We start from the raw sequence: 23,111 nt of genomic DNA, 5'->3' as shown, positions 1-23,111 counted from the left end.
GATAGAGACCATGGTGAATATACATAACATAGCAGTGTCCCACTGTTAAGGAAGGCCTTGCTGATTCAGACCAAAATATGCTTTTGGAAGAGGCTGTCTAGACACAAAAAAAGCACTATCCATGCTGAGGTATTATGTTTTAAGAGTATGAAGTGTGTCTATGAGCCATGATATTAAAAAAAAAAAAATAAAAGATTATAGTCTGCTTTTAATTAAATGCCATTCCCATTTCCACAATGTCAGAAAGGGGAAGGCTGACGAAGAGCACCTGCCCAGGGTCCAGACACAACTCGTTTACCAGTAGCTATCAAACAGGGCCTTAAATATTATTTTAATGCATAATAACGTGCACCCTGCATCAGCATGTGCTTCAGAGAAAGAGTCAAGAGACTCTGGAGTTGGGCTGCAACGTGCACTATGTTTTCTGTCAGCCCATTTCAATTTCTCCAGCCTGCCATGTTGACAGTAAGAGAATAAAGGAGGTCACAGAGGGTGCTGAACATTAAAAATTAATAAAAGAACTATTGCAGTAGTATTTTATGTAAGTAACACCATTCACGTTTTCTCATTTAAGCTGCAATTTCTGAATATTCTCCCATACTATAACTCAGTCTAATAAAAGTACAAAATTACAGCATTAGAAAAAGTCTTTTGTGTGGCAGTCTTTAAACATACACACACTGGAAATTATAGCTGTATCTGAAAACAAGTTCAGCTATACCTCAGGGCCTGTTAACACTTCCATAAAACTCTATTTCTAAGATTTATAAATTCATATATAAATATTCACTTGGGTTATAAACTCAGCTAAAAACTGGGTTGAACAGAAAGTCCCTAACATTTTTAAGGGCTTGTACCTCATTTCTAATAGGTTCTATAATAAGTCCCTTCTCTTTAAACAGTCTGTTTTGAAAACAGCCTTTCTCCATATTGACAAAATTAATAGAGATTTTCTCCTTTAAAGCAATGTTTGCTTTAATTTAAAGGTAATAGAAGCTGAAAAGCCATTTATATAGGCAATGATAATATATTTTAGGACAGAAGCAAGTTCTATAACAAAGTACCTTCGGAATGAGTTACAGCAAAACCAATCCTAGCAAAATTGTGTTAAATCATAATAACTTCAAATTTTAGGAGTAATGGAAGTATCAAAATGGCTAAATACCATACCTAGTTTTATCAAATATAGCTGTCAAGACTTTAAACCCTGCTTCAGTATACAATGTCCTAAAATACACTAGATATTTTCATAAGATTTTTTAAAAATTACCACAACACAGTGCTAATACTTCCCCAGGTGTTCTCTCAGAGTACTGGAATGTCTACTTTGAGAGAGCTGCTTAAATCACAGATATTTTTTTTTCAGTCAAAGCTAAACAGAGTTCAATTTGGAGAGCCACATGAAATACACACATCCTTTCCATTGCCTGGGAAGACTGTTTTTCCCTGCCAATATTCTTTATCCCTTTATTCAGTCTTCATTATTTTTTTCTCAGAATAAGATTTCTGTTATTTGAAATGAAGGTTTTGTTATGTTTAAGTGGGAAAATAGGTACTTGGGGTATAGTGTACATTCTGTAGAAAGGTCGCATTTCAGTAGTGTTTTTCTTTTAAACACACTAGCTAAGAAGGGGCAGTGACTAATATTGGGAAGACAGAACCTCAGCTAAGGAATGTCAGGTGAATTATTTCAAATATGATTAGTCTGGATTCTAGAGGTCTCTAAAGCAAAGTTTTTCCAACTGTGGTTGCCAACTCGTGTATGTGCTACGAAAGAAAGTTTAACGAACTGTAATCAACATTTTTTTTAAGTGACATAGCATAGAAAAAATGCCACAATGCTTTGCATGCAGTTGGGATAAACATTCTTTGGTCAAACATCTTTTTTTTTCAGTTATATATGTAATATACACAAGTGTATATATTTATGCACTGGGTCATGATGTCAAATGCACTTTTTATTGTGGTTAACTTCAAAAGTCAGAAAGCTACTGTTTTAGAAAGAAGTTTCTTTGTTATATGAAATAAGATATTTAGCCTATAGAAGTCATTAAAGAAGATAATTTCTACTTGTTACAGTTGAAAACTTTTATCAAGAGGAAGGGTTAGGACCTCATTCCAAGGTCTCATCCTCAGCTGTTATTTTAGAAACTGCATTTTTCCAACTCACCTTAAGATGTTGAGCATGGGTGTGTGGGGGGAAAGGGGGCAGGGGGAGCATGTGAACCAAATCATAATAGAATGATATATAAACCTGAATTTCAACTGTGGAGAAATGCCTGGCAGGATGCATGCTCACAGTATGAGTTCTTTAAAGGTTGAATTATAGATTAAAGGTGATTTCATAGTGAGAACAGTATTAATAGAAAGCTTGTTCAGTATTCATAAGGAATATTTTTGTGAAACTAAGATAGCTAATTAAGCTCTCCACCATATAAGTACTCCAGTATAAATCATTGGCTCTAAAGAATCAACATTTTCTACCTTTCTTTGGACAGTAAATACTACATTGTAAGTTACCACCTAGCATTCCTTTTTCTAGAATCCATGCAGACAATTTAATTGTTAATGTCAAATAACAATTAATTCATATATCACCAAACAGTTGAATATGTTCCCGAGGGTTTTTGGGGGAGAGGGGGAAGGCAGGAGAGGATTCCTTGGTTTTACCTATTTCATTGAAAGAAACAGTAATTCCATAAGTAACATTATAAACCTCAGCCTCAAGTAGAATACTCATTATTTTTTCTAGATTTCATTTAGTTATTTTTTTCTTTAGTTTCTCATTGACCTTTTCTCCGACCTTGTTCCCACATCAGTGAGGAATCTTAATATAGCTCCTAACTTGGTGATTACTATCACCTATATAAATGGTGTTACCAGTTCTGGTGTGACATTTTCATATTTAGTACTCCCTGTGAGTAAGATTCTTTCAGACGTGCTAAGAATGAGTTTTGTATGGCATAACTAAAGATATGTCTTTCACAACTGACTTCACAAGGATAACTTTTATTAATTTACAGCTACATATGGAGAAACAGTAATCAAGCATCTTTCAGTAGAGTAAACTCATTTGAAGAATTTTTCTTGCTATTTATTATTGTGTTTTATTAATGGCAGTTGGACATATGCTTTAGGTTTGTTATGTTACTCCAGTGTTGTGTACATAGTTTGTTTATTTGTTCTGAAATTTCTCTGCAGAAGGCACTTTGAAATAATAGCTACTTTAGGTTCAGTATAATTTACTTCCTACCCATTTGAAAAATTAACTCACTATTTGAAATGATTTTATTTGCCAAATCTGTTCTATTTTACCAAAGAAAAGGAAATTCCTGTTCTCAATTTCAATTCTGGACACTTGTTTGAAATTACTGATTCTGTATCAACTTAAACTACAGAACATATTTTATTAAATATTCATACTAATAAACACAAATTCATACTGATTTGTGAGTAATTCATCAGGGACGACCTTCAAGATTTGATCTTTATTTCAGGAACCCAAATTTACTAATCACATACAGGATATTACAGAAACTAAAAAATGACTGTGTATTTCTTAACAAATGATAACAGCATACTCCATAAATTCTTTTCCATTCTACAAATAAATAATGAATGATATGAAATCTAGCTAGGGCTACTGGACACTGAACTCTAACTGAGCTCTTAGAATTACAAGCTTCCTAAAGTTGTTTTCATTGTAAAACCAACATGGGAAATGCCAATAAAAGAAGGTACAAGGTAGAAAGTTGCAAGCTTGTCATTTGTGGCTCTGTGCTGGTATAGGGCTGGAAATGAGTACAAAGTGTATAGTTTAGAAAACTTGCACAAATGTGAATCAATATATTTGCTTAAAAAAGAATCTCAACTCCACACTGCATATTTCATGTTCGTTTTTAAAATAGTGGCCTAGGCATGAATTGTTGGATCCTGCAGTGACTTAGCTGCCTAAACTCAGCTACTGGGCACTACATAAATGCTAATCCAATGTAACCTGCTACAACCATAAAATTAAATTTATTTTAATGTATTTATTAATGACTGTATAAAATGGATGACAAAACATTTACTAGATTGGGAACTCAGAAGTTTCAGTTACACTTTTTGCTTTGAATAACTACTTACACAAGCAAACAGCTGAAGATTTTGGCAGGGTTGCTCTAAGTTCTTACAGTATAAATTATAATCATATCATAAAATGTAGGATGGATTTTTTTTGTAGGAAGTAGTTATTAATGGACTGGATTTTTTTTTAGCGTCAATCACATGATTACTGATGCATAAAATCCTTTTAGAAAAACACGCCTATCTGTCAAAAAATTTCAGCTATTTGTTGTAACCATCTTTATCAATAAGAACTTACATTTTAATACCAAAATGTCCAAAATAACCAGATAAAGATAATATTTAAATGAATTTTAAAAAGCAGTGACAAATCGTGCCAAAAGAATAGTTAAAATCAGACCCTTCCACCTTACACTCATTCATCTGTCTTATCTGTCTTCTTTTTTGCGTGTGCCAAAATAATGCAAAAGCTCTATTATTTACATATGTAAAAATATTCTTAGACTATCACAAGTTTAACTGATCCAATTATTAAAGACTTTGTTATAGAAATATATATATAGATATAGATATACACCATATTTGCAGAACAGTCAAAAATAGACCTATCAAATAAAGATACTAAATTACAATTTTCCTTATAAATTATCAGTTTGGTTCAGAAAAGCTCACCATTAGAACTATTCTCATTTCAATCACGCTCATTTGTCAATCCTGTACAGATTGACAAAGACTCTCTCTTTGCATTATATTGCCTTTCCTGAAGCTTGAATTTCTCAGTTTGGCTGTTGTCTGCTCAGGAGATCAGAGCCCTAATAATAGATTTTTGACGGTGATCTCGCCTGCTACCTGCCCTACACAAATTCTCACTGTTCATGTTTGCTTCATGGCAACAAAGCAGACAGGAGGAAAATGCCAAGTGCTGAGTTTGAGGTACAGCCTTGCGTTGGCTTGACATTTCAGCAGAATAGCAGTTTATGAGATGCATAATTTTTCATCTGGGACTCAGCTGCCATATTCATAGATGCTTACAGCTCATCGACGGACTGGAGCAAGGGCAAAGGTTTAAAGCATAGATCAAGGTCTACAATCCTTTCCTTAGCTATTTAAAAATAACTGTGGTCCTGCAGATAAATAATAAAATCAAATAGTATTTAAGAGCCAACAAATTTATGGTTATGTGGATAGTATGCATATTTTTTTATTTTGTTCAAAATTAGGAAAATAATATCTGTACCTGTTCCTAAGAAAATATTTGGAAGCTTGTAAATTAAAGGATTCTGACAAGCATATTAAGAAAACTTACCTTTGTAGCAGTGGTGATGAATTATTAAATTTCTTTCCTCTGTGTGTTTTTTTCATAAAGAATGATTTCAAGCTTGAAATTAATAAAAAAATGTTCTATTGTGAAAGTAAAACTAGAGCATATTGTGTCACTGTTTGAGCTTGAATTTAAATATTCACAGATTCATACATACCTGCTGTACTAAAAAATCAGTGTAGGTACACGTCAGTGACTGTTTAATTGAGGACTACACATCTCTGTAAGCTTCAGGAACAGTTCACCATGTCACAGTCTTATACAGAACAATGGTACAGTACACTGGATTAATTAAAGAAGCCTTGCAGAGAACTGAGTTCTCAGTATGTCAAAATTTCAGTTTCATGTTAAATATTTTCTAAAGGCCAGAACCTTAAATCTCAGGGGCTGTACCAAGCAGTCAGCTGTGAATTTAACCATAGGCTAACTGCTAATGATAAGGAAAAGAGCCCTAGTCGAAGCGGCTGTAATATAGTCACTGGGATAAGCTATCAATCACTCAGCTCCCTAAGGAAAAGCGGAAGACCAAACGGCAAAAAGGGAAATTAGGAAAGGAGGGCATGACTAGAATGAGATTCCCCGCCATCTTTATCCATTCATGGGCTTAAGCATCAGACCCAACTCTCCAGCATTACTCTGACTATAAGGCCAACACATCCATCCCTAACATCTAAAGAACTATCAAAATGTCACTGGTTCTCAGTAGCGCAAGGTCTTGAAACTTGCGAAAAGAGAATGCCTGATTACAAAATACAAATGAGATTAATCCTTAATTTTTGGATTTAAGATTATATATATAATTCTTTTATGTGTAAGGATTCATGTATGTTGGTAAGGAAAATATGCTTATTTACTTCTAAATTGTAGATGATTTTTACTTACCCAAGTCCCATTAGTGAGATGAAATTCAGGGGTTCTCAATCTTCAGTGTGCACCAGAACCTGGATGAACTTTTACAGATTATTGGACCCCGTTCCCCAGAGTTTCTGGGAGGGCCAGAGAATCTGCATCGAGCAATAGATGATGAAAGGGTAATGGCATTGAGCATTTTGGTTTGAATATCTTATTTCCAAAATAATGACCAAGACTTTAATCAATTGTAAGATTAGAGAATCATGGTATTTCATAAATAAATGCAGAATCTGCACAGAGCTAAGTTTCTGAAACAAATTGCAGTGAAAAGGGTAAAAATTCGTTCTTAGGAAAAGTAGTGGAACACAGTATTTGAGGTCTCCAAATAGAACATGTCACTCCATTTGATTACATGTTGAACACTTGTTAATGCAAAGAGAATCCATTCTAAGTGCCACTAAAGACAATTTATGAATATCAGTAGTCCTTTGAAAGTGAAACAGGTGTCAGAGGCAGACAAGGGTAAGATTAAATTCACAATTATGAAATACTATGTCTTTCTTTTCTGATTTTGTGCAGATACTAACATTTTAAATAAAAACAGTTCTCTCCCAGGACAAGGGTTTACATATCAACAAATCTAGTTATTTTCTCAGGCTCTTAAAATGGAGGAGACAACAGTATTGGTAGCCTTCTGCTTTTCTTTCTTCATTTACTTCTTTTCTGTCAGCTGTATACAATGGTATCCTTTTATCAGTAGAAGGAGGAGATAACCCATCTTGTGGGGATAAAGCTGTTTCAATGCTCAGCGTCTTACCCATTAGCATAGTTACATTTTGCACCAAAAGTCTTGCAAAGTCATGTCTATAGCCTGTTCCTGATACTGTTTGTCAACCATGGAAGCTGCCTGAAGCCTTCTTGGATGAGGGAGTGTCCTGGTGTGCAGCCTCGACAATTTGGTACCATACCCATGATGGCAAACCGCACCCATCTTGAAGTGTGGATGTAGTGAGTCCTCAAGAGAACCATGCAGGACCTGATGGTAGAAGGTGCAGATGGTCAAGATGACACAGGAGTGATGATACAGGAAGAATTAGGATCCGAATAGAGGAGGCAAAAAAGCTTGGTCAGGCTGGCTTAGCTTCAATTGCGATGCTTTTATAGAGCCCAGCATTTTGATTCAATGTGTGTAATGATTTTACACATATTATTTCACTATTTTTCAAATCTTTTGCTCACAAATAACTCATATTAAAAAATTTTAAACTATGTACCTCTCACCTATTTTAAGTCAACCTTAGAAATATTAACTAAGTTTAAGTGACAGCAAGAGATTTAATCTCCCATGTTCTGCAAATCTTTATTCTTAAAATGAAGTTGCTACATCACTCTTGTAAATAAACCTAATAGAGTCTAAATAGCAAAGTGATTTTATACTCACCGACACTTATTTAAGAATACATAAACAAATTCAAAATAATAGTTGAAAGTTTTACATAATTTTTTCCTGGAGCTAATATTTCCAATTGATTTTCTCACCTAATTTTGTCCTGTTTTCATATGCTTTTAAGCTTGAATCTCTTTTATGGAGCACACTGTGGGACTTCTCTTTAACTAAATGTATGTCTATAAATAGACATCTTTATTTTTTAAATTTCTGGGTTAAGGCTTTAAATGATGATTTTCCCTTCTATATTGTTAGAATTTATAATTTTTCATTATAAAATCATATTATAAATATATTATAAATAGTGATAATTACTCAACATAAAAGGAAATTTTGGGGCCCATACATTTCTTATTGAGAAAAATCTGCTTTTTAAAACAATTTGTTCATATATTCATTGATGCATATTTTTCCAAAAATGTCAGGGTTTCAACATCATTCTGTTCTGCTTTTATTTTTAGATATGAATTTGGAAGTCCTTGTTCATTTAAATAATTAAAAGAGACTGGAAGGAGTTTTATTGTAGTCATTTCTTTGAACATCTTCTATATTACAAGCTTAAAATTACTTATTGATCATCAACAAAAATAATTAGGCAATTTGATGAGTTCCCCTTTCAATTTTTTTGAAACAGTAACTTGGAAGTCACCTAACTGGCAAAAATATGTTACCCAATCCCAAGTCACTTCCTTAAAAACCAATCAATATTTTGAATTGTTTGGTACCCCATAATTTTTACACTATAAAGCAGGAAGCCATTGTAATATTTGAGATGATCAAGAAATATGCTTCTTCCCAAGGTGGAAAGAACTATTGAGACACAACAGTTGGGAGCAGAAGAACCATCATGATATCTTGATGCATCCTCTCTCAGGCTGTAAATTTAAGAAATAATACATGTGACCATTGGGGATCTAGAAAATGTCTCCTTTAAAATCAGCTTACCCATGGGTTACATACATCAGTGTGAAGTGCAGCACTGGTTGTACATATGTCTGTGAGAAGACCACTAGCTTATTTCTTCTAATCTTCACACAACTTTACGACAACAGAGCACAACTTCGTTTTTACATATAAACTCAACTATATCTTCTAAAGTAGCACCAGCAATTAAAAAAATGTTTCATGCCTGGGTTTAATAAATCACAGTACATACGTTATTAGTGCTAGTGATAGTATTTGAAAATTTACCTTGCCAGACTTTTGTTACTGGCAAAACTGGCCAGCCGTTTCTGCACTCTTCAGCACTGGCTCTTCCAGAAACGAGTAATAGCAAGTGCAAATATCAAGGCCTTTGAATAAGATGTTCTTTATTTGTCCAGCACTGTATTGAACATTTCATATGCATTCTTATTTAAATAACTCTGTGAAGTAGGTATCACTGGTCCCATTTTATAGCCTTACAAACATTGGCTCCAGATGGTTAAGCAGCTATCTAAAGTTTACATAGCCAGGGCGTGACATAGTTTGGATTCAAACTCAAAACTCTCTTCACTTAAGGTGAACTCCTAGGCAATTTTTTATCATATCTTCATCCAATCTCTGCCATAAATGCCAGTCTAAATATAGTTTACTCATTAAATTCTAATAGGCTACAAATGTCACTTACTCATCAAAAATTTATTCCATCTGGATTTGAAAATCTGTGGATGTACTCTTCTGTGACCATTGTTAAAAATCATGTCCCTTATTATCTGTATCACTCTGTCTCCATATTGGAAAATTGGGTCAAGTAGGTGAATTAGGGAAATATTCTTGAATTCATTCAAACAACACAAGAAATGACAGGAAGCATTCAAGCATTTTTCATAAAATGTAAAGATGCAGCATTTGCTTGAAATTAAATTGTTGTCAATATGGCAATAAATAATTTCCTTCCTGAGTTAGATAAACTGTATGAGGGCTTAGTCCGACTGTGATGTGGAGAACAAATTTTCGTTGTCCATTTTAGTTTCTACTTTGTAATCTTCAGTCAGTTACAAATGACTGTGTTCTTACAACTGTCGCACCTTCTCTTTAGACAGATCCATCTTTTTCCCCAGCCACAGTATCATATCCTTTATAATTTCAACTGAACTTGCAAAAAGCACCACTAGGTAATTGAGAGATGCTACTTTTTAACTAAGTGAGGAGAAAGAGATGCACATTTTGAAGGTGATTAGGTGGGAAAGAAATTGGGCCAAAAACCTATGTTAAGCCCTTCCTGAAGGGGAAAAAATAAAAAGTATACCATTTCTCACTTTCCCTGGTTTAAACAAAACAAAATATAAATCAAGTAAAATAAGAAGGTGAACCCTCTTAGTACACATCTGACATGATACAGTATGAGAAATTTTAATCAGTATGAATTAATTTGACAAGAACTGTATGGTCCAAAAATCCAAAGGATATTCTTAAATAGCTCACAGTTCATTTGGCACATTGGGTAATGATTAACCTCTTTGATTATAAGCTCTTTAAAAGCAGGATCCATTGCTGTGTCTTCAATTTCTCCTCCAAGGCCTAGGAAAGTTACAGGTCCCTCGTAGGCCTGTAAGAAACACCATCTAATTCTTAATGTTCAGCTGTGCACAATTCAGAAGTTTTGGAGATCAGCTGCCACTTAATCTCTGCCATTCATCTTGATTTGCTGGTGAGCTTTTGGTAACTGAGTAAGAAATTCTAGATAATAGAAAGTAGGCCATCATACTATGCACCAATTGCTACTTTTCCTGTTACTATATCATCTAATCAACAACCTGGTCAGGAGGTCACAATTAGTGGTGTGTTTTACTGAAAAGAAACTGAGGCACAGAAAAGTCAAATTTTGTAATGTCACACAGCTGGTATCCAGTTTTATTAGGATTCATACTGTTGGACTCGGTATTATGAATTTAACTACTGTGTTACATCAGCTTCCCCACTCCTGCTTATTCTGCATTTACTCTATTATGCTTTTGTAATATTCTTAACATATGGTAAGGTGAAAATACATAAAAACCCACTTTTGCAATTCTTTAACAGAAATTAGGCTGAAGATAATCTGTAAATATGGCATTAAGATTAATCACTGTTTAAACAAATTCACAGTAATGACAGATCACAATTATACTATAAGTGGTCTAGTAAACCTCTTACTATTCCTATTAACCTCTGTGCCTCATGCATTCCTTATATTAATATACTGAGAAATAACACAAACATATGTACTTTTCAAGGCAGATGCCAAAGGTTTAATGGATCAAATATTTCTGTGCTGGATTTTTACTCACTAGTTTCAAATGTTTGGTCTTGCTTTCATTTAGTCCAATATTAAAATGGAAATATAACTGTCTCTGCTAAATAGTATACAATAAAAACATAATAGAAATGAACTGGGCTAACAATAATATTTGAATAGTTGAAATACCTTTTCACCTGAGTCTTCCCAGATCCCTAAATCCTTGTTTTAATAGCAAGTTTAAACCAGTTGAGGGTATGGTAAGTGTGGAAAAGTAATGGTTGTATGTATATGTGTAATGGTTGTGTGTATTTGTGCATTTTCTCCTTGTACATGATTCTAAATCATTCCGCAAAGGCTTTTCTTTAGTTTCACCATTTTTATATAGTTTATAATATAATAGAGATCACGTAAGTCTTTTGTGTGATAATAGTCACCTAAGGAAATTGTTAAATATGCTGAATCCTGAGCCCAGAGAGGATCTAACTCAGCTGACCAAAAGTGAGGCCAGGAATCTATATTTTTCTCAACAAGAATCTCAGATGGCTCTGATAGCCATTTATCTTCAACTTCCAGTTCCCATTTTGAGAAGAGAAAAAAAACTAATATAAAGAATGCCACCATTACAAGGTGTAATACTTTTGTGCAATAAAAGTTTGAGATGTTTGTTTCAGGAGAATGAAATGAACCAGTCTATCTTTGGTAGGTTAAATTTAGTTAATGATAATTCTTATTTATGAAGTCATATATAATAATTTTTATTTTTAATGAGGAGACTCTCAGATGGACTCTCCAAAATTCTCACTGAAATGTATGAAGCCAGAAAGAGTGACACAAATTAAAAGGAAGAACAAAAAATTCACTTGACATTTAGTCATTGTCATTATTGAACAGAAGTTTTCACTAACTTTCTTTTTGGTGGGCTTTACTTATGGATATTAAACTTTGGGTGATGGTACGTATCACTAGAAGCCCTTCTTTGCCACTCCCATCCATGACTAAGGTATTTTTGAGAATGTGTACATGATCAAATGTATGAAAAGAGTAGTTATGATAAGAACATCTTTGATAAGTGGTCCAGTTTTTTGTTGTTGTTGTTCTAAATCTGGAATAGATAAAATAGAAGCAAGAAGCTCTTAGCACTTTTATATTTACTTTAAGTGAAGAAGATAGCTGTGCCAGTGCCATGGGATAGACTCTGGAATGAATGAAGACTTCATACCTCCCTCTCTGTGAGGGGTAGCAAGGAGTAGCTGGAGGCAATGCCTCACGTTTAAGAGCTATAATCCTCATAAGCTAAGATCTTCAAGTAGAATTAGAGACTGAGATATCCAGTATCCGTTCACTGAGAATTATATAGTTTTACATATATCCCATCTGCACAGAGTATCAGAGATCAAGGCAAGGAGGAAAAAATAACTTTGCCTCTTTAGTCTCACAGAAACCAAAGGTCTGCTAGATGCTGCTAATTCGGCTTTGAAGTGTGAACATCAACATTGTGTCTGTCTTTCGTCTGGAAGAGGGGATTTGCCCAACCAAGTAGACAGAAAAAGCAGGGACAGTTCACACTGGGATGAGATGAGGAGATACGGAAAGGATAAGGAAATAGTTCAGAAAACGAAGACTAGTAAGGAAGCAAAAATACAGAAACACAAATAAAAACACAGCTTTTATTACAAAGCAAACTGAAACCATGAAAACTTGATCAGTGTTGTGAAGGATAGCCTTAAGAATCTCTCCAAAATTTAGAGAAATAATAGGGAGAAATCAAAATCATGAAAGAAGGTGATGGACATACAGGAAATCCAAAAAGGAATTCATGATGAAAGTAGCAGGATGGGAATGGGGCAGCAGATAATTAAAGAAAAAATAGAAATACCTAGCATTTACTGAGCACTTCCCATGTACCAGTCAGTATTCTATATTTTAGCTCCCTTAATAGGCACTTCCCATATGTTAATTCATAATGAAAGCATACATTTTAGAACATTTTTTTAACTTTCCTGAATTAAAACAAAATTTAACTAGAAAGAATTCACTGATTATCACCACCACCAAAAAAAAAATGTGTGAAGAGACTTTTACCTAGCACTTTCTGTGGAATATTTTGAATTACAGGATATATAAAATTAGGCTAGACACAGATATGATCTCAATAACACTAAATGCCAAAATAAAACAGAGTGATACATATTTTTAGGAGAAAGGGTAATCCCACATCCAAGGTGATATTAATGTGTCAATCCAGGAGGAAAATTCTCAGTTATACAAGGGCTGGTAAAATATAACATATTATTCTTTCAATATATTATTGAAGATGTATGTACTAAAGAACTAAGTGAAAAATTTAAACAGTGGTTTCCAAATTATGGTTTCTGGACCAGCATCAAAAATCACCTGGGAACTTATTAGAAGCACAAATATTTCAGGGTCAGCCCCAGACTTAATAAATCAGAAACTTCTGGAGTGTGGGGCCTAGCAGTCTGTTTTAACAAGTCCTCCAGGTGATGCTGATGTACACTAAAGTATGAGACCAATTGAATTAAATTGAATGAATTAGGGAATAAATGTTAAGCTTTTAAAAAATTAACCATATATTTAGGCCAAAATAATGATTGGAAATTGTATTTTAAAACTAATGCCTATGTCAAAATGAATTCTGATAAAGAAGTCACAAGTACTAACAAAATTTTATAAGGAAATAACTTGGATCTAAATCCTAGATTATTTTAACAAAGAATAATTTGTGAGAAATAAAAGCAGGTGAGGATTCAGGTGTGCAAAATTTTCTTATCTTAAATAGATTTTTTTAAGTTTCATTCTTCACTTAGGTAATTTAAAATATATATATCAGTTGAAACAACCTTTTGAAAAACTTGAGGATAACTATTATTTGAAATATTGAAATTAAAAAAAGATATCCTATATACTTAAAATTCTTTTTATTCTGCCTTCTACTTTTTGAATTTAATTTTGTTGTTTTATCTGGAATCTTAGGGGAAAGTTGAGGTATAGATAATTGACTTTAAGTCTTTTTATTTTTAATATAAATACACATAGCTAAAATTTCCCTCCAAGTATTGTTTAAGCCACATCCCACAAATCATTGTTTAGTTACTGTGTTCACAATCAGCTTCTCCTCACTAAAATGTAAACTTCCCAGGAATGGAGTTGTTTTGCTGTTTTACTAACTGTTGTATCTTCTGTTGGTAGAACAGTATCTGGCACACAGTAGGTTGTCAATAAACACTGTTTAATGAATGAATCTTCAAAAGTGGAGTTGGACATAAATGGTATTGTAATATAATTAGAAAATAGTATTTTGAAAGTAATGAAAAGTAGTGTGGCGGTCAAAAACATACACTTTTTTTCTTTGTGATCAATCTTTGACTTTATTAATTGATATACAATCTTATTAAGGTTTCACATGAACAATATTGTGGTTGTTGCATTCACCCATATTATCCAGTCCCCCCCTGACATCCCATTGCAATCACTATCCATCAATGTGGTAAGATGCGACAGTCACTACTTACATCTTCTGTTCTCTACTGTCTTTTCTGAGACCCCCCTACATTATGTGTGCTAATAATAATGCCCCTTAATCCCCTCTCTCTCCATCCCCACCCAACCTCTAGACTCCCTCCCCTTTGGTTACCTCTAGTCACTTCTTGGAGTCTGTGAGACTGCTGCTGTTTTGTTCCTTCAGTTTTGCTTTGTTGTTATATTCCACAAATGAGGGAAATCATTTAGTACTTGTCTTTCTCCACCTGGCTTACTTCACTGAGCTTAATACCCTCTAGCTCTATCCATGCTGTGGCAAATGGCAGGATTTGTTTTCTTCTTAAGGCTGAATAATATTCCATTGTGTATATGTACCACCTCTTCTTTATCCATTCATCTACTGATGGACACTTAGATTGCTTACATATCTTAGCTATTGTAAATTGTGCTGCAATAAACGTAGGGGTGCGTATGTCTTTTTGAATCTGAGATCTTGCTTTCTTCAGGTAAATTCCTAGGAGTGGAATTCCCAGGTCAAGTGGTATTTCTATTTTTAGTTTTTTGAGGAACCTCCATATTGCTTTCCATAATGGTTGAACTAATTTACATTCCCACCAACAGTGTAGGAGGGTTTCTCTTTCTCCAGATCCTTGACAGCATTTGTTGCTTGTCTTTTGGATGTTGGCCATCCTAACTGGTGTGAAGTGATATCTCACTGTGGTTTTAATTTGCATTTTCCTGATAATTAGCGATCTGGAGTATTTTTTCATGTGCCTGTTGGCCATCTGAATTTCTTCTTTGGAAAAGTGTCTGTTCAGATCCTCCACCTATTTTCTAATTGGTTATTTGCTTTATGAGTGTTGAGGTATGAGTTCTTTATATGTTTTGGATGTTAAGCCCTTATCAGATATGTCATTTACAAAAATATTCTCCCATACTGTAGTATGCCTTTCTGTTCTATTGATGATGTCCTTTGCTGTAGAGAAGCTTTTTAACTTGATATAGTCTCATTCATTTTTGCTTTTGTTTCCCTTGCCCAAGGAGATGTGTTCAGGAAAAAGATGCTTATATTCAAGAGATTTTTTGCTTATGATTTTTCTTAACAATTTTGTGGTTTCATGACTTACATTCAGGTCTTTGATCCATTTTGAGTTTACTTTTACATATGGATTTAGACAATAATCCAGTTTCATTCTCTTACATATAGCTGTCCAGTTTTGCCAACACCAGTTATTGAAGAGGCTGTCATTCCCCATTCTATATCCATGGCTCCTTTATGGTATATTAATTGGCTGTATATGTGTGGGTTTATGTCTGGGCTCTCTATTCTGTTCCATTGATCAATGGGTATGTTCTTGTGCCAGTACCAAATTGTCTCAATTACTGTGGCTTTGCAGTAGAGCTTTCTACTTCGAGGAGCATAATCCCTCCAGCTTTTTTCATCCTTCTCAGGATTGCTTTGGCTATTTGGGGTCTTTTTTGGTTCCATATGAATTTTAGAATTATTTGTTCTAGTTTGTAGAAGAATGCTGTCAGTATTTTGATAGGGATTGCATTCAATATGTAGATTGCTTTAGGCAGGATGGCCATTTTGACAATATTAATTCTTCCTACTCAAGGGCATGGGATGAATTTCCATTTATTAGTGTCCACTTTAATTTCTCTTAAGAGTGTCTTATAGTTTTCAAAGTATAGGTCTTTCACTTCCTTGGTTAGGTTTTTTTCCTAGGTATGTTATTCTTTTTGATGCAATTGTTAATGGAATTATTTTCCTGATTTCTCTTTCTGCTAATTCATCGTTAGTGTATAGGAATGCAACAAATTTCTGTGTATTAATTTTGTATCTTGCAACTTTGGTGAATTCAGAAATTAGTTCTAATAGTTTTGGAATGGATTCTTTAGGGTTTTTTATGTACAAAATCATGTCATCTGTAAACAGGGACAGTTTGACTTCTTCCTTACCAATCTGGATGCCTTTTATTTCTTTATGTTGCCTGATTGCCATGGCTATGACCTCCAGTATTCTGTTGAATAAAAGTGGGGAGGGTGGGCATCCTTGTCTTGTTCCTGATCTTAGAGGAAAAGCTTACACCTTTTCGCTGTGAAGTATGGTGTTGGTTGTGGGTTCGTTGTTTATGGCCTTTATCATGTTGAAGTACTTGCCCTCTATACCCATTTTGTTGAGAGTTTTATCATGAATGAATGTTGAATTTTGTCAAATATTTTTTCAGCATCAATGGAGATTATCATGTGGTTTTTGTCCTTCTTTTTGTTGTTGTGGTGGATGATGTTGATGGATTTTCAAATGTTGTACCATCCTTGCATCCCTGGAATAAATCTCACTTGATTGTGATGGATGACCTTTATAATGTGTTTTTGAAGTCAGTTAGAAAAAAATTTTCTAATATTTTGTGAGTATTTTTGTGTCTGTGTTCATCAGGGATATTGGTCTGTAATTTTCTTTCTTTGGAGTGTCTTTGCCTGGTTTCAGTATTAGAGTGATGCTGTCCTCAAGAATGGGTTTGGAAGTATTTCCTCCTCTTCTACTTTTTGTAAAACTTTAAGGAGGATGGGTATTAAGTCTCTAAATGTTTGATACAATTCAGTGGTGAAGCCAACTGGGCTAGAGGTTTTGTTCTTAGATAGTTTTTTTATTACCAATTCAATTTCGTTGTTTATAATTGGTCTGTTCAGATTTTCTGTTTCTTTCTGGGTCAGTCTTAGAAGGTTGTGTTTTTCTAGAAAGTTGTCCATTTCTTCCTGATTATCTAGTTTGTTAGAAAATAATTTTTCATAGTATTCTCTCGTAATTGTTTGTATTTCTGTGGTGTCCATAATGATTTTTCTGTTCTCATTTCTGATTCCATTTATGTGTACACTCTCTTTTTTTCTTGACAAGTCTGCCTAGGGATTTACCTATTTTGTTTATTTTCTCAAAGAACAAGCTCCTGCTTTCATTGATTCTTTCTATTGTTTTATTCTTCTTGATTTTATTTATTTATGGTCTAATCTTTGTTATGTCCCTCTTTCTACTGACTTTGGGCCTCATTTGTTCTTCTTTTTCTACTTTTGTTAATTGTGAGTTTAGACTGTTCATTTGTGATGGTTCTTCTTTCTTTAGGTAAGCCTGTATTACAACATACTTTCCTCTCAAAACTGCCATCGCAGCATTGCACAGGTTTTGGAGTTATTGTTCTCATTTTTCTCCATATATTACTTGAACTCTGTTTTAATTTTGTTATTGATCCATTGATTATTTAGGTGCATGTCGTTAAGGTTCCATGTGTTTGCAGGCTTTTTTGTTTTCTTTGCATAACTTATATCTTGTTTTATATGTGTGTGGCCTGAGAAGCTGCTTGGTACAATTTCAATCCTTCTGAATCTACTGAGTCTCTTTTTGTCACTTAGTATTTGATCTATTCTGCATAAAGTTCCATGTTCACTTGAGAAGAATGTTTATCTTGCTGCTTTTGGGTGGAGTGTTCTGTAGATATCTGTTAGGTCCATCTGTTCTAATGTGTTGTCCAGTGTCTATGTCTCCTTACTTATTTTCTGTCTGGTTGATATGTCCTTTGGAGTGAGTGGTGTGTTGAAGTCTCCTACAATGAATGCATTGCATTCTATTTCTCCCTTTAATTCTGTATTTGTTTCACATTTTAGGCGCTCCTAGATATTTATAATGGTTATAGCCTCTTGTTGGACTGACCCCTTTATCATTATGTAATGTCCTTCTTTGTCTCTTTTTTACTTTCTTTGTTTGGAAGTCTATTTTATCTGATACAAGTACTGCAATTCCCGCTTTTTTCTCCCTATTAGTTTCATGAAATATATTTTCCACCCCTTCACTTTTAGTCTGTGTATGTCACTGGGTGTGAAGCAATTCTTTTGTAGGTAGCCTATACATAGGTCTTGTTTTTTTTATCCATTCTGAAACTCAATGTCTTTTGATTGGTGTATTCAGTCCATTTACATTTATGGTGATTATCAACAGATATGTATTTATTTTCATTGTAGGCTTTAGTTTTGTGGTTATCAAAGATTCAAGGGAAGCTTCTTTACTATCTCACAGTCTAACTTAACTTGCTTATTACACTATTTCAAACACAATCTAAAGGTTTAGTTTTTCCTCCCTTCTTTTTCTCCCTCCTCCACTCTTGATATATTAGCTGTCATATTCTGTACTCCTTGTGTATCCCTTGACTGAGTTTGTGGGTAGCTTAGTTAATTTTGTATTTGCTTAGTAATTAATTTGTTTACTTCCTTTACTGTGGTTATATTTTCTCTGGTGACAGCTATTTAGCCTTAGAAGCACTTCCATCTATAGCAATCTCTCTAAAATGTACTGTAGAGATAGTTTGTCAGAGGTAAATTCACTCAAATTTTGTTTATCTGGAAATTGTTTAATCCCTGCTTCAAATTTAAATGATAGTCTTAATGGGTAGAGTATTCTTGGTTGCAGTCCCTTCTGTTTCATTGCATTAAATGTAACATGCCACTCCCTTCTTTCCTTTAAAGTTTCTGCTGAGAAGTCTAATAATGATATCCTGGTGGGTTTTCCTTTGTATGTGATCTTTTCTCTCTCTCTCTGACTGATTTTAATACCCTATCCTTGTCCTTGATCTTTTCCATTTTAATTATTATATGTCTTCATGTTTTCTTCCTTGCGTCCCTTGTGTTGGGAGATCTGTGCACTTCCACGGCCTGAGAGACTATTTCCTTCCCCAGATTGGGAAAGTTTTCAGCAATTATTTCTTCAAATATACTTTCTACCCCTTTTTGTCACTCTTTTTCTGGTACCCATACAATGTAAATATTGTTCCATTTGGATTGGTCACACAGTCCCCCTATTATTCTTTCATTCCTAGAGATCCTTTTCCTTTCTGTGCCTCAGCTTTTATGTATTCCTGTTCTCTGATTTCTATTTCATTTACTATCTACTCTACCTCATCTAATCTTCTTTTAAATCCCTCCATTGTACGTTTCACTTCAGATACTGTATTTCTCAAAGTTTCTATCTTTTTGAAGTCTTCCCTGAGATCTTGAATATTTTTCTGTTGCCCTTTGAGCACGTTAATGATTTTTATTTTGAAATCTTTATCAAGAAGATTGGTGATTTCAGTTTCACTTTACCCTTTTTGTGATGTTTTAGGGATTTTGGTTTTTACAAGGTTCTTTTGCCGTTTGATATTTCTAATGACTTCCTTTACACTTTTCTATGATGTTTTCTCTTTTTCCCAGAGGTAGGCTGTCTGTTGCATTATTCTTTCTAGTCACTCTTTCAGGATTAGTTGTATTTGCTGTATTTTCATGTTATATGTGGTTTGGGAATTTAAAACATTCACTTTTTAATTGGTACTGTTTGAGGTCTCTGGAAACTTAACATTGGACTGCCTGACTTTTCTCATCTTTTAATAGGAATAAGAATAATGCCCACTTCAGAAGGTTTTTTGTGATAGTTAAGTTAAATGATACATATTTTATATGGGTAATATTACATAGTGCTTCCTTTTTGCCAAAACTACAAAAAAAAAAATCCCAGAATATTTCTTTAATTGAAAAGTATTATGAAGCTAGCATATTGAAAATTGATTTTTAAAAAAGAAAAATAAAAGGAAAGTTTTGGGTAAATTTCCCTTACCAATCTAAATGTATATTAATTGCCAAGAAATGATATTCAATAATATATTAAAATAATTAACCATCTTTACTAAAGAAGAGTATTCCAGTAATGCATCTATTCTTCATTCTTAGTATATTTACTGATTTTTCTGGATCTTAGCTTGAGAAGTTCCTCAGATATTGTCTAAGCATTCTGAGAAATTTTCAGAAAATTTTCAAGTTTAGTCGTATTTGAAAATGTCTTTATGCTATCTTCATAGTTAACAATTTAAGTACAAAATTCAATATTAAAAATTACTTTTAACTAAACAGTAGAAGCCATTATTACATTTTATTCTATTGGTATTGAGAAATCTGATCTTAATTGATATCTGCTCTGAAATTTCCCTGGAATATATATATATATATATGCACAACCATTCCCACCTTCAGATCCTTTTAATAGTATCTACTCTTTATCCTTTATGATCTGGTTTTCATAATGAGAATTTTCTTTTAATTTATTGTTAAGCTCTCAGCCCTTTTCTATCTTAAAATTTGTACCTTTAGGTCTAAAAATTTTCTGGTGTTATTTTCTTCAGAATAATATTTCTTCACTTTTTTCTTTGGAATAATATTTATTCAACACTTTTTCCATTCTTTCTTTTAGTCAGTCTCCTCTCTAATTTTTAATTTTTTTCCCATCCTGTTTGAATCTTACTGTTTTCTCCTTTGAGAAATTTGTTGTTCTGTCTTTTTAGGGATTTTCTTAATATCATCTTTGACTCTCAAAATTTTTTATTGGTTTCCATATTTTAACTTTCTTTTAATTCTTTCTTGCTTTACAATAATTTTTGTTTGATGGCATCCTGATTTTTTGAATGCAATGCTTTCTCTTACTCTTTCTCCTTATTAATTGCTTTTTATTTTTTCTTTCAGTTTTCCTTAAATTCTTTGATCTTTCTTTCCTCTGAATCATTATTCATTATTCATTTATTTGTTTTGATGATTTGTTTTGGTTTCTCTAGTTTATGGAGGAGACTTCTGAAATGTCTGGGGATTTGGGGTGCACTTTTTTGATTTAGCTTTAAGTGTGAAACAGTAAAAAGCTGCTTGGAAGCTTTGAGTACGCGAGTGAAATTATCAACTAGAGAGAATTTAAATGCAAAGCGATGGAATGGTAAGCTATCCTTTTTACCAGCACTCACAAATTTTGAGGTTCTTGAGGTCTTTTCTCTGGGAGTAACTAGTTTCTCAGGAGAATAATCTTTTCTCCTATAATGGAAGCATATATCTTCCTATCTAGAAGGGAAGGTGAGTGAATGGCAGTCCCGGGATTCAAGATGCAGACTTTAATTTCATCTTCTTCCTTTTCATCATTTTAACCACAACTTTCCAGCAGTTTTGGTATCTGGGGTGTCTCTGATACACTTGCTCAATGAAATAAAATCTCCAAGCTCAGTGGACCACTAGAAACCTGACTGCACAGGGTGAGAGAGGGGACCGGGGCTCCAGCTGACTCCACTCCACCGTTCAATTTTCAAACAATGTTCCCATCTGTAGTCCTTGGGATCCCTGCCTTCACTGTCCTGCCACCTTCCATAATCCTTAACCGCTCTGGGAGTTCTGCATGGTGAATGTTCTTAGGTTTGTACCAAGTCAGCCATGACTTCTCAACCCACTTTCTATCTTCCAAAATTTCTCATCTGCAAATGATGCCTTCCTTATTCTCTTTGTCTTCATGCATTTATGCTTATTTTATTTTAATATCTACTTACTGTTATTTAGGTGGCATTTTTAGGAAAGAGTGGATAGATATGGTGGACCTGAAAAGTTTAACCAAAATATGTGTACATTTAATATAATTAAAAAAGAATTCCTTGAAACATTTCAATATAAGAGATCAGAAGGTGAGAGAGCAACATGTCACATTATTTTTAAAGTACATTCTTGCCACTCATAAATTCAAGTTCAGTGTCTACCAAGAGCTATGTAAAAACTATTTGTATGAAATACAATTGTCTAGTAAGAGTGAAGTGTGTGCATATGTATATGTGTGGACGGTTTTGTGTGTGTGTGTACACATGCACACATAGTTAAAATTGATAAGCTAATAGTAAATTTCTTTGTGCAAGGAAAATAAACTATTCTCTGAACCATCGGATTGAGAATTATATATTTCTCTAGCCCTTTGCATCATTGCCACATGGCAGGAAGCATTGTTCCTTTCTTAAGTGAGGCCTTCTTTCCAATTATACCAAGCAAATTAGCCTCATTTGGTTGTCCTATTTTTCCTGTACACAGTTTTGAAACTTCTCAAGGGGAGTGACAACAGGAAGTCTGCTTGGGGGTTAGTAATACCACCAGGTAATTCAGCATAATTGGAGCCCTGGTCTGTGACTTTATAAATCTAGGCATTGAGTTAAGAGCACTGAGGAGCATTTAACTAGCACAGCTTAGTCATGTACTAGCATATTATCAACATCAATTACACATCTCTTTCCCTGTCCACTCACCTTCTGGAGTTTCTGATTGTCCTGCCCTGAATTATAATGTGATAAAAGAGGCTGTCAGGTAGTAAATGTAACTTTTACAAATTGACACCTCAGAAGAACATTGCTCTGTGATAGACTAACATGCTACTTTTGGCGTCTCTAGTACTTTCTTATCTGAGATGATGTCCCTGACCAGGCAAACTTTTATTAACATTACTAGTCTTTAGTATTGTTCAGGAAAGAAGGGGAAACATCTTTGAATATGAAAAATGTTGTCATAGTAAAAGAGAAATTACTTTTTTTGATCTTTATATTACCTGAAACAGGCTGAGTCATGAGATGAATGACATTAACCCTTACTGGCACATTAGAGTTAATTACATAAGGTGAAGTAGGCAATCACAAACTAAATACATACATTACGCTGTCATAGAAAATGGGTTAAAGAAAGTGCCTTACAGTGGAAATCTAGAGAGTAAGTAAAGATGTTCAGTTAAGTTGTGAAGAAAAGTTTGGTGGATTAGGAGACAAACTGAACATAATCTTGATCAAAGTGCATGTGAATACTCAACTGATCCATTACTTGAAATCAGACAAATATATTTATAATTCCTATTTTATTAAATA

At 33.9% G+C, this 23,111-nt stretch overlaps 1 protein-coding gene across 5 annotated transcripts in view; it reads left to right on the top strand.

Annotated features, from left to right (window-relative positions):
• DPYD (dihydropyrimidine dehydrogenase) overlaps positions 1–23,111 on the top strand; it is an 879,000-nt gene that overhangs the window by 627,865 nt on the left and 228,024 nt on the right. The window lies entirely within an intron of this gene.

The sequence above is a fragment of the Manis pentadactyla genome, chromosome 4, assembly GCF_030020395.1.
Source record: "Manis pentadactyla isolate mManPen7 chromosome 4, mManPen7.hap1, whole genome shotgun sequence".
NCBI classification, from domain to species: Eukaryota; Metazoa; Chordata; class Mammalia; order Pholidota; family Manidae; genus Manis; species Manis pentadactyla.
The sequence above is the reverse complement of the archived record's forward strand: the minus strand, read 5'-3'. Positions and strand labels throughout refer to the sequence as shown.